General features: G+C 38.0%; 1 protein-coding gene across 1 annotated transcript in view; it reads right to left on the reverse strand.

The window, feature by feature from the left end:
- Positions 1–13,248, reverse strand: part of MEGF9 (multiple EGF like domains 9) — an 80,980-nt gene that overhangs the window by 39,459 nt on the left and 28,273 nt on the right. The gene's annotated exons all lie outside the window — the stretch shown is intronic.

Here is a 13,248-nt window from a genome sequence, read left to right on the forward strand (position 1 = left end):
GTTAAAACCAATCACAATTTGAATCTCTTTCCCAAATTAAAAGATTTAGAAAATAAACATTTTCTTTAGATATTTCAAACAGTTTTTTGAATGAAAATATTTAGAAGTAGTTGGCTTTAGCTTTTAAAAAAAAAAAATCATTTCCAAGGGGCTTCCCTGGTGGTGCAGTGGTTGAGAGTCCACCTGCCGATGCAGGGGACACGGGTTCATGCCCCAGTCCGGGAAGATCCCACATGCCGCGGAGCGGCTGGGCCCGTGAGCCATGGCCACTGGGCCTGCGCATCCGGAGCCTGTGCTCCGCAACGGGAGAGGCCGCAACAGTGAGAGGTCCGCGTACCGAAAAAAAAGAAAAATCATTTCCGTGGGTTTTTTTTAAGATTTATTTTATTATTTATTTATTTTTGGCTGCATCAGGCCTTAGTGGCGGCACGTGGGATCTTCCGTTGCAGCGCCCAGGCTCCTCATGTCAGCACCCGGGCTTCTCTCTAGTTGTGGCCTGTGGGTTTTTCTCTTCTCTAGTTGTGGCTCGTGGGCTCCAGAGCGCGTGGGCTCTGTAGTTTGTGGCACGCGGGCTCTCGCATTGTGGCATGCGAGCTCAGTAGTTGTGGCATGTGGGCTTAGTTACTCCACGGCATGTGGGATCTCCCTAGACCAGGGCTCGAACCCGTGTCTCCTGCATTGTAAGGTGGATTCTTTACCACTGGACCACCAGGGAAGTCCCAGCTTTAGATTTTTTTTGTTTTTTACATCTTTATTGGAGTATAATTGCTTTACAGTATTGTGTTAGTTGCTGCTATATGACAAAGTGAATCAGCTATATGTATACATATATCCCTGTATCCCCTCCCTCTTGCATCTTCCTCCCACCCTCGCTATCCCACCCCTCTAGGTGGTCACAAAGCACCGAGCTGATCTCCCTGTGCTATGCAGCTGCTTCCCACTAGCTATCTTACACTTGGTAGTGTATATACGTCCACGCCACTCTCTCACTTCGTCCCAGCTTCCCGCCCCCCCACCCCCGTGTCCTCAAGGCCATTCTCTACATCTGCGTCTTTATTCCTGTCCTGCCCCTAGGTTCATCAGAACCATTTTTTTTTTTAATTTAGATTCCATATATATGTGTTAGCGGCTTTAGCTTTTTAATGCAGATACATTTAAAGGTCAGTTAGGATTTGTTTTTTGCTATTATTTATACTCATTCTATTAAGAAGAAAGTATTTTCCACATAGTTTGACAAAGTATCAACATAGGACTTTCTAACCATATACAGAAACATGTAGTTAAAGTCAATTGCAGATAAAACCTTGTACATATTTTAGAAATAGCCCCCATTCCAAAGTAGCTATGGACCTCGGTTTAAAAAGCTCAGAGAGGGCTTCCCTGGTGGCGCAGTGGTTGAGAGTGCGCCTGCCAATGCAGGGAACACGCGTTCATGCCCTGGTCCGAGAAGATCCCACATGCCGTGGAGCGGCTGGGTCCGTGAGCCATGGCCGCTGAGCCTGCGCGTCCGAAGCCTGTGCTCCGCAACGTGAGAGGCCACAACAGTGAGAGGCCCGCGTACCACAAAAAAAAAAAAAAAAGCTCAGAGAAATCTATGACAAATTATACTTCTGAATAAGTAAGGAACTATCAATATATAAAATGACATTATACATATAGATAAAAGTTTAGCTTGAAAAAAATCTTTAACATAACTTTTGATGATTTTTAAAAAGATACTGGATAAACTGCAAATCCAGAGTCTTAAAAAGAAAGCTATAAAGAAGTTTGCTTCTCTATTCTAGACAACGAAATTAACCTTCAAAATTCTTTATGTCATCACAAATAGCTTATGCACACAAGTCCAAACAAAGGATTCCACAAAGATATTCTCACTTGACCAGCTCTTGGCCCACACTTCTTCAGTTCCTAACCTTTGGTGTCAGCTTATCTCTCTGCTCTTCACACCTCTTCTAATTTGTAAATATACCAAATGAATGAATATGTAAGTGATTTGTTTATGTATATTTTAAGCTTGAGTGGTGAATTAGGTACAAAACCCAGAGGAGAGTTCAGATTTCTTCAGCCCCAAACTTAGGAAAGGAATAAGCTTCCCATCTCAATCAGGATTCTTAGTTTTACTAAGCTACATAAGCATGACATTTCTGTGACAGAGTTACATGTTTTCACATTATGTCTAGTTTCTTGGTTTGTGTGTGTGTGTGTGTGTGTGTGTGTGTGTGTGTGTGTGTGTGTGGTTTTTGTAAATAAGGAAGCCGTGTTTAGTGGTCTGTAAACCTGCCAATAACAACTTCATGGCAAGGCCTTCACTCTACCAAAAATGACCAGAATGCTAAAAATAACATTTTCTTCCAAAATCTGGCAGAATTCCAACATACATTCAATTCCTCCTGCTGGACCAATTTCATCACAAATTAAACCAAGCAAATTGTGCTGGTGTGGGCAGAATTAGCTCAAGAAAAATGAATGGACTAAAAAACTCTATAATAAAAACTGAGAATTTTATTCTATTATTTCTTTACTAATGTGCTTCCATCTAAAATGTGAATCAGTGTTCCCAATGAATAACATTTTTAGTAAAACTGTTAAGAACTTTGAGATAAAAACTAAGTGTTTTTTTTTTTTTTTGCAATACGCGGGCCTCCCACTGTTGTGGCCTCTCCCGTTGCGGAGCACAGGCTCTGGACACGCAGGCTCAGCGGCCATGGCTCACGGGCCCAGCCGCTCTGCGGCATGTGGGATCTTCCCGGACCGGGGCACGAACCCCTGTCCCCTGCATCGGCAGGTGGACTCTCAACCACTGCACCACCAGGGAAGCCCAAAAAACTAAGTATTTTTTTCAATCAAGTCTTACGGATAAAACTTCAGTAGTAACCAAGTTTGTTGGTTATTTATTATTTCTATAGAACTGATTCAGCCTTTTCATTATCCCCTGAACATACTCTTTTCAGTCCCATTCTGTGCTCCTTGTAATGTTCTCTCCTCTCCACATATTTAAATCTGTCCCTTATTTCAAGAATCAGCTGAAATTTACTCCTCCATAAACTCTAATTCTATTGCCCCTTGTTTGAACCCATAACAACAACTACCACCCATGACCCTCATACAACAGTAATTTAAAGATTAAGGCAGTAAAGTGAAGCAGATATGAGCACAGACGATAGAAGCAGACAGCTACAGGTTTAAATCCAGCTCCATCACTTACTAACTTTATGACCTTAGGTGAGTTAGTTAACCTCCTTGTCCCTTCCTTCTCTCATCTGTAAACAGGCATAATACAGTACCTATAACACTCAGGCCCAACACATAAACTGGAAGCCGTTTGGAGTGCCGAACTAATTACTACAATAGCTGGAAGAAAGGGATTCCAAATAAAATAATAGAAACACAATTTAGATGGCCAGATTCACAGGCCACAGCTTTGTGATGAGATCTGAAAGCCTGGGATTAGGTTTATTACCATGTCAGTTTTGGACAATGTCTGTGAAATAGAATTAGCGTCCTGACATTCAGGAATTTAAGCTGTGGGTCAGGTAGAGAAGAACAGCGTATCCTTCATATGCTGGGCTCCATACATTACCAACATGGGTGCCTACAAATACAACGATGAAAGCAAAAGGGTGTAGGACATGGTTTCAGAGAGAAAAAAAAGAGCATTTATTGATCATATGCCCTTGGTACTAATCATCCTAACGGTAGTGGGGTGAACTGCAAATATTTCAGCAAGAGAAGAGACGATCACCCTAGTGCCAGGATGAAGTGCTATCACCTGATATAGCAAGACAAAAATACACTATCACATTAACATTCCTCCCCAGATTAACCAAAGGGAAGGAAGTAAAGCATACCAAGTCAAGTGCCAGGGAACATATGCATCTTTTCGGTTTGGAGCTCAGAATCTGAGGCCCTATCCCAGTGTTTAACCTCAAATGAAATGATCCAAATTAAATGAATAGTATGAGCAACAGTAATAAATATAAAGGACTATGAACATGCATTAAATTGTGTCAGGATAACTCATTAGCTTGTAAGTAAACTCTCAGAGCCTTCACAGTTCTTGACATTCATACAGAACCAGATAGGAGTTAATGCAGAAACAATGCAATTTTCTAGGAGACTGGCAATATGAAAAAAGAAGAAAAGACATGTCAATCGATAAAAGCAGTGGGAAGGACCTATAGCCAAAGACAAGAGATGAAGTGCTGACTTTTTAATGAGGTAGAATCTTAGACACCAGAGCGGCACAAAGGAGTCTGTGACATGACTGATGGTAAGGCACTAGTGTGTATGTTAATGGGAGTGAAACAAGATGAAGAGGACACAAAACGCTAATCACAGACAAGTCTGAATGAAATGCCAAAAGGCTCATTTTGTTGCCTATGAGTAAATATGGAATAAACTCGCCATCATTTGAGTAGCGTGTTTCCTTTCAGTGCCCTATAATTCTTAGGAAAACTCTACAGAAAAATAGAGAAGAGTAACATATATATGAGCAGGGAGACATTTCTTTTTGTTTGGCTTCTGAAGAACAATGAAATACGGTGACGTGAACCCCGAAGAAGAATAAGAAACTAAAATCTGGAGCCAAATTGTTTAAAAATAGAAATATAGGGGGCTTCCCTGGTGGCGCAGTAGTTGAGAGTCCGCCTGCTGACGCAGGGGACACGGGTTCGTGCCCCGGTCCGGGAAGATCCCACATGCCGTGGAGCGGCTGGGCCTGTGAGCCATGGCCCGCTGAGCCTGCGCGTCCAGAGCCTGTGCTCTGCGATGGGAGAGGCCACAGCAGTGAGAGGCCTGCGTACCGCAAAAAAACAAAAACACAGAAATATAGGGCTTCCCTGGTGGTGCAGTGGTTAAGAATCCACCTCAATGCAGGGGACATGGGTTCGAGCCCTGGTCTGGGAAGATCCCACATGCCATGGAGCAACTAAGACCGTGCACCACAACTACGGAGCCCATGCTCTAGAGCCCGTGAGCCACAACTACTGGAGCCTGTGCGCCTAGAGCCTGTGCTCCGCAATAAGAGAAGCCACCACAGTGAGAAGCCCACGCAATGCAACAGAGTAGCCCCTGCTCGCTGCAACTAGAGAAAGCCCGCACGCAGCAACAAAGACCCAATGCCGCCAAAAATAAATAAATAAAATAAATAAATTTATTAAAAATTAATTAATTAATTAAACACTGCACTCTTCAAACATCCCTTACCAAAGCCAAAAGATGAAAATTTTAGCCCTAAAGAAAAAAAAAAGTAATTTTGTTAAGAAGTCCCGTAAGTCCCCTCTTTATGCAAAAACACCTGTCCTGGTAAGAGATTATCTCCTTGAACATATTAAAGATCTTTTCCGGGCTTTTCATACACCTGGTAGGCTTCTCCCTACATTCAACTTTTAACCAACTCGTGTCCTTAGCTCAGTAAAAAGTCCATTATATCATCTACAGAATTTTAATTATGTTTTGGTAACTGCAGCTACTTCGATGGGAGTTTTTAGAAAAATATTAATTGTAGTAATATGGCCTAATTAATGTGTCCTTTGTTTCTCTGTGCCTGTTTCTGAAGTCCTTTCTGAGTGCTGTAATTAACTATGATGTCTGAAGACTAAGGCAGTTTGATACAATAGTGTGTTAGCCTTTTGCAGATAAAAAAGAACTATAAAAGAAGTGAAAGATTTGAAAAAGACTGAATAAGAAAGTGAAAAAAATTGTGTCCTCAGTCAATTCATGATGCAAATCTCATAAAGAAATGTTCATTGATATCAGCACTGTTGCTGAACTAAAATGATTATGAAACAAGTATTGCACTTAAGCATAGATACTGAAAAAAATACTTGTAAATACAACTAACACAGAGCACTCACAGGAATCTGATTCAGGAATATAGCCTGAAATTCTATCTATAGCCTCTTGCAAAACTGTGGAAATATCTTTGCAAAACTCAATCTCTGACTCCATTCCTTCAACAATCATTTCACTCTTGCTTTTCAGTATCTTCAGATATTGAAAGAATACAAAAAATATATCTATTAAGAATACCAAAAAAAAAGAAGGAAAGAAAAACTGCTTTTGGCTATTCTAAAACTTTTCATTTTTCCCCATATTCAGAAGACATAGTAAATTGTACTATAATATGGCATCTTCTGTTCAATCTCAAAGCAGCAAAAACTAGAAGATAAGTATTTAAAATATATTAAGACTCAGTATTTAATCTTATAATGAAAATTTAAAACATTAAAAATTCAAGTTTAGTAAGTTTAAAATTATCTGAAAATATACACTTAAGTAAAAAATAAATACACTTTAGTATCTCCTTCAGGAAAACATAATTATTTTGTAAGGCACGATCTAGAGGTCATTTATAATTATGGAGAAATTGAGTTTCTCAGGCTTATCATTAGATGGGAATAAGCTGATTCCAGGATATAAAATATTTGGGGAGCATTATGAACAGAGGTCATATGACAAGAGTTATGGCGGCACTCATCATACTGGTACAATTGTCACCACTTCCTGCTTTGTACCCTAAAAGCCAAAGAAAAAAACACATCTTCCCAACTTCCCAAAGAATAACCTCTTATTCCTCTACTTCCTCCTTTTCCTTCTTTTCTCTCTCTCTATTAACTGTATTCTAATGTTTAAAAGTATTCTCTACACACACAATGCAACCATTATAACAGCATCTACTGAATGGAAGTCAAAGAGCAAATTGCACAGTAAGAGGCAATGAATACCCACCTATTAGAATGGTTCAAGTTAAATAAACAAAACAAAAAAATGACAATATCGATTGCTGGGAAGGATGCAGAGGAATTGAAACTTTCAAAAACTATTGCTGTGAATGCAAAATAGTACAGACACTTTGGAAAATAGTTTCTTATAAATTAAATATACCTTCATCATATGACTCTGCAATTCCACTCCTAGGTATTTATCAAGGAAAATGAAAACCTATGTTCACACAAAAACTTGTATTAAAATGTTTATAGAGCTATATTCATAATCACCCAAATCTGGAAACAACCCAAATGTCCTTCAACTAGTGAACTGGATAGGCTGTGGTACTTTCTTACAATGGAATACTACTCAGCAATGAAAAGGAAGGAAGCATTGACATGGATGCTTTGACAAGGATGTGATGGACCTCAAATGCGTTATGCTACATGAAGAAAGCCAGACTCAAAAAGGTACATATTATATGATTCCATTTACATGATATTCTGGAAAAGGCAAAACTATATATAAGAGCAGAGAAAAGATCAGGGGTTTTCCAGGAATTGGGGTGGGGGGGCGGGTAGGGGGAAGGGCTAACTACAAGCTCAAGGGAATTTTGAGGGAGTAATGAAATTGTTTTGTATCTTGATTGTGCACTTGTCAAAACTGATAAAACTGCGAACCAAATGAGTAAATTTTATTGGATATAAATTTTAAAATTAAAAAAAAGTTTAAAAAAAGCAATGAGGTTTTACTAGACTAGATTCTTAAATTTTGCTAGAGGGAAGCCATGGTGTACCACAAGCAACGATTTTAGCTGGGCTGTGGCACTAAAGTCAATATGGGACCCAACTAATAACTCAGTCTTTTTCAAAGCTAATGTTACAATTAAGACAGCGAGAACTGATTAACGCTTCGGCTGATTACTGCATAAGGAGCTGTGGAACATTTTAGGATTTAAAATGCTATTTAACTAAAAGAAGTAGAATTTTCCTTTTTCCTTTGGCTTCAACTAAAGTCTTGGATTGTAATTGCTCCTATGTAGAATGAGGGAGAAGAGGGAAAAAATGAAACATAAAGATGTATGGGATTTCCAACCCCTTTTCATATACAATTGCTTATTTCCCTTTGAGATTGATCATTAAAAATCCTACTCTATTTAAACAAAGACCAGGAAAACAACTTTGAATCTATCCAACATAAAACTTCATCCTTTTTCACAAACCTAGGATAGCATCTACAAAAATAACGTCTCTCCTGATTTTCAAGTTGAAAAGGAAAGGAAAAATAATTGTTGGAAATAGGAATACTTAATTCAAACCTCTGCCTGCACATCAAAAGAACAGAAAATTACAACAACAAATTATACTGTCTTGACTATAGACCTGATTTCCTAAGTGTATGGGGTATTTATTTCAAAACGTAGTTTTTATTAGGCCCATACTTCATCTTTGTAGGTTTAGAGTACAGGAATCTCAGAAAGGCCTCATTCTAGGGAAAAGGAATTATCAACATAGAGTTCTTATTTTTATAAAAGGTCCTACTCTAGCATAACACTGATACTCAAATTATATTTCACATTTATGTTATGCCAGTGTAAGGTCACAGATCTTTGCAAAGCTGGGAAACAATACTAAAGTTGATGAGTTTTTGAGTTAAACCAGGCTTTGTAGAAATATGGAAAGTTTTAAAGCCACCACTTTTAAAGAAAGCTTTACCTTTTAAAATAAAAATATATCCATTAAAATTCCCAATCACAATTCACTACTGCAAAACATTTCTTCTACTTTACGGTAGACATATGAAAAAAAAAAGTGTAGCATGACATAGGTTTTGTTGAAAAATTTGTCTCATGCTTTAAGGACCATGTTGTTAGTGCTTGTCCCTGGCTCACTGCCAGTTTTCCACAATTCAAAGACAATTCATCTAATTAATGAGACAAGACAGCAAGTTCTGGGAAAGGCTGTAACAACTACCTTTTACTACAAATAGTAACAGAGATGATATTACCAGTTATTGAGCATGTGCTGTATGTATATCAAACGTCACATTAGAAACTTTACACATATGGCCTCCTTTAGTCTTCACCACAATCGTGTGAGGAAGGTTCTTTGAAGGAGGAAATTGAGTCTTAGAGAGATGAAACAAATCATACAACTAACCAGCACAGGAGAACAAACTGCAACTCAAACTAAATAACACCAAAGTACACGTTTTTCACTATAAGAAGCTTCTGCTTTCACTTTGTTATAAAGCAGAAACTGACACACCATTGTAAAGCAATTATACTCTAATAAAGATGTTTAAAAAAAAAAAAAAGAAGCAGCTTCTGCCTATGAAAACGAGTAGTAAAAACACTAGACAGACCCAGCAATCCCACTACTGGGTATATAACCAGAGAAAACCCTAATTCAAAAAGATACATGCACCCCAATTTTCATTGCAGCACTATTTACAATAGCAAGGTCATGGAAGCAACCTAAATACCCATTGACAGATGAATGGATAAAGAAGATGTGGTACATATATACAATGGAATATTACTCAGCCATAAAAAGGAACGAAATTGGGTCATTTGTAGAGACGTGGATGGATTTAGAGACTGTCATACAGAGCGAAGTAAGTCAGAAAGAGAAAAACAAATATCGTATATTAACGCATATATGTGGAACCTAGAAAAATGGTACAGATGAACCGGTTTGCAGGGCAGAAATTGAGACACAGATGTAGAGAACAAACGTATGGACACCAAGGGGGGAAAGCAGCAGGGGTGGTGGGGGGTGATGAACTGGGCGATTGGGATTGACATGTATACAATGATGTGTATAAAAATGGATGACTAATAAGAACCTACTGTATAAAAAAGTAAATAAAATTAAATTAAAAAAACAAAACACTAGAGAGACCCAGGACACCTGAAAACCAAAATATGCTGCTAATTAACTATCTCCGTGACCTTCAGTAAGTCTAACTGTTCTGCGTTTCAGTGTCTCAGTCTGTAAAATATGGATAATTCTTGCCATCTCTCTATATGAAATACTTAGATATAAAGTAAAATAGTATATGTATGGTTTTTATGCTAAAAACTGCAAAACACTGATGAAAGAAACCAGAAAGACCTACATAAATGGAGAGACATACCATGACAATTAGATCTACAGAGCTGATGAACCCTGATCAAAATATCAGCAGGATTTTTTGGTTGAAACTTGAATAGCCGAAGAGAAATAAAGTCGAAGGAGTCTCAATAACTGATTTCAAGACAATCTAAAGCTGCACTAATCAAGACAATGTGTTATCGGTGAAAGAATAAACACAAAGATCAACGGAATAGAATAGAGAGCCCAAGAATAGACTTTCACAAATATCATCAACTAATTTTTGACAAAGCACAGAGGCAATTCAATGGAGAAAAATAGCTTTTTTCAGGCTTCCCTGGTGGCGCAGTGGTTAAGAATCTGCCTGCCAATGCAGGGGACAAGGGTTCGAGCCCTGGTCCGGGAAGATCCCACATGCCGTGGAGCAACTAAGCCCGTGTGCCACAACTACTGAGCCTGTGCTCTAGAGCCCACAAGCCACAACTACTGAGCCCACGTGTCACAACTACTGAAGCCCACGCACCTAGTGCCCATGCTCCACAACAAGAGAAGCCACCGCAATGAGAAGCCCGCACACCACAACGAAGAGTAGCCCCCACTCACCACAACCAGAGAAAGCCCATACACAGCAACGAAGACCCAACGCACCCAAAAATAAAAATAAAATAAAACTTTTTTTAAAAATAGCTTTTTTCAATAAATGGGGTTGGAACAGCTGGACATCCATATGCAGAAAACTGAACCTTGAGTTAACCTCACACCCTGTAAAAAATTAAGTCAAAATAGATCATAGCCCTAAAAGTAAAATGTAAAACTATAACACCTCAAGAAGAAAACATAAGAGAAAATCTGATTGACCTTGGGTCAGGCAAAGAACTTTTAGATACACACCAAAAGCAAAACCCGTAAGAGAAAAATTTATGAATTGGACTTTATTAAAATAAATTTAAAACTTTTGTTCTTTGGAATACTACTGAGAGGATGAAAACACAGCCACTGACTGGAAGAATATTTGCAAATCACATTTCTGTCAAAGGACTTGGATCAAGAATATACAAAGAACTCTCAAAACTCAATAAGGAAACAATGTAATTTAAAAATGGGGAAAAGGTCAGAATAGACCCTTCACCAAAGATGTGTGTATGGCAAATAAGCACTTGAAAAGATGTTCAACATCTTTCATTAGGAAAATGCAAATTAAAACCATAATGACATACTACTAAATACCTAATAGATAGGCTAAATTTCAAAAAACTGGCAATACCAAGAGTTGACACAGATGCTGAGTAACTAGAACTCTTATACGTTGCTGAGAGGAATACTTGGAAAACAAGTTTCTTATAAGGTTAAATTTACACCTCCCATATGACCCAGCAATTCCACTCATAGGGATCTACCCAAGAGAAATGAAACTTATGTTCACACATCAGTGTAAGTGAATGTTTATGGCAGTTTGCTTCATCATCACTAAAAGTTGGAAGCAACCTAAATGTCCTTCAACCAGTGAATTGTTAAATAAACTATGGTCCTTTTTATAACATATATTAATATATTTTTCACATCAGAATCTGTTTTTGATTTTGAAATTGATCTATTCTTGTGCCAGTACAGTAAAAAAAAAAAGTTTTAATAACTACAGCTTTATAATATGTTTCACTGCTATTCTTCTTTACATTTTCTTTCAGTGGTTCATAGTACTTATGTTTTCATCTGAACTCTGTTTGCCACATTTCCTCCAAAAAAGATCCTACTGTAAGTTTTCCAGTAATTCTACTTATTCTAAAAGTTAATGTGTTAAGAACTGATAGCTTTACGATATTCAGTTTTCCCATCTATGAGCACTGGCATGCCTCTCCAGTTATTCAGTCTTCTTTTAAATCTCTCAGTGAAATTTCATAATTAAAAATATATTTATATGAGTTTCACACATATCTTGGTGAGATTATTCCTAAACTTTTTATCATTAGTGGTAGTGGTAGCAGTAGTGGTTAGAACTGTGATCTTTTTTTCCATTATCTCTTCTAATTAGTTTTAGTTAGTAAAACTTATTAACTTGGATTTCTTGGGGAAAATACATAGTTATTTTGATGAAGTCTCTTATTATTTCTAATGGTTTTTCCCTTGATTCTTTTGAGTAAGGCCTCTATTTTTAAGCTACGTGGAATGAGGTCTTCCATTGAAAGTTATATTTTGCTTGGCTAAAAACAGATACAATTCTGAGTTTCCTCAACCACAATAGTTTGTTGGTAAAATAGAGCAGGCCATTTCATATAACTTCTTATCTTAATCCCTAGGTTAGCTTTATTATTAATTATAATAAAAGTAGTTACCACTTACTATTACCTACAATGTCTCAGCCTTTGTCACACATTTTACTTGTATGAACATTTACCTTCACAACAACCTTGCAGAGGTTGTTTATAAATAGGAAAACTAGAACTTAAAGAAGGTAAGTACTTGCCCAAGGCCACAGAGTTACAGTAAGTGGTTGAGACAGCATTCAGACCCAGGTTCATCTTACTCCAATGCCCTTCCTCATTCCACTTCACCACAGAGCTTTCTTCCTTGGTAAAGAAGGGGAGAAGGGAAGGGGGGAAGGAAGGAAGGAAGGAAGGAAAGAAGGAGGGAGGGAGGAAGGGAGGGAGGGAGGGAGGGAAGGAAGGAAGGAAGGAAGGAAGGAAGGAAGGAAGGAAGGAAGGAAGGAAGGAGGGAGGGAAGGAGGGAGGAAGGAAGGAAGGAAATAAGAAAGAGAAGAAAGAAGGGAAGGAGGGAAAGAAAAAAGGAGGAAGGGTAGAAAGAAAGAAGAAGAAAAAGAAGAGGAAGGAGAAGGAGTAGTAGCAGTAATAATAGTAGTAGTAGTAGAAGAAAGAAATTCCACCTAGTATTGTTAAAAGCAAATTTTTTTTTCAATCTGTTTTCCTTGTGAGAAAGTAACATCAAGTCAAATGACTGCCAAACAGTATGGTAGGGGGAAACAGTTGCTCCAGCTACAAAAATAATTCTCAACTGGCGACTCACAACACCTTGTATATGCTTTGGGCTGGAGAGTCTTAATATATTGCTCAAGGTTAAACATGCATGCTCATGATTTAGTATTTGGGATCTGTTTATTTAAATGCATTCTCATAGCTAAAAGAATACTGCTAATTAATATTTCCAGTATCTCTCTAAAAGAAGTGTAATGATTTAGGAGTCAAGGGTTACGGATATGGACTATGCTAAACTGCCAAATTGCTACCTGAACCTAAACAAAAATTTTTTCTTTATGTGCCAACATTTTCCCATTTCTTTGCATTTTTCAAGCCTTTAAAAAAAAAAAACCTAATTTTGCTATTTAATAAGAGTCAATTGCTTACTTTTTGAAAGTGCATTTTATTCTTTCAGGCCACCATCAAACTCAGAATGCACTGACAGAATTAACCAAATACTGCCCATATGGCTTGGA

The sequence above is a fragment of the Phocoena phocoena genome, chromosome 6 (genome assembly GCF_963924675.1).
Source record: "Phocoena phocoena chromosome 6, mPhoPho1.1, whole genome shotgun sequence".
Taxonomy (NCBI): Eukaryota; Metazoa; Chordata; class Mammalia; order Artiodactyla; family Phocoenidae; genus Phocoena; species Phocoena phocoena.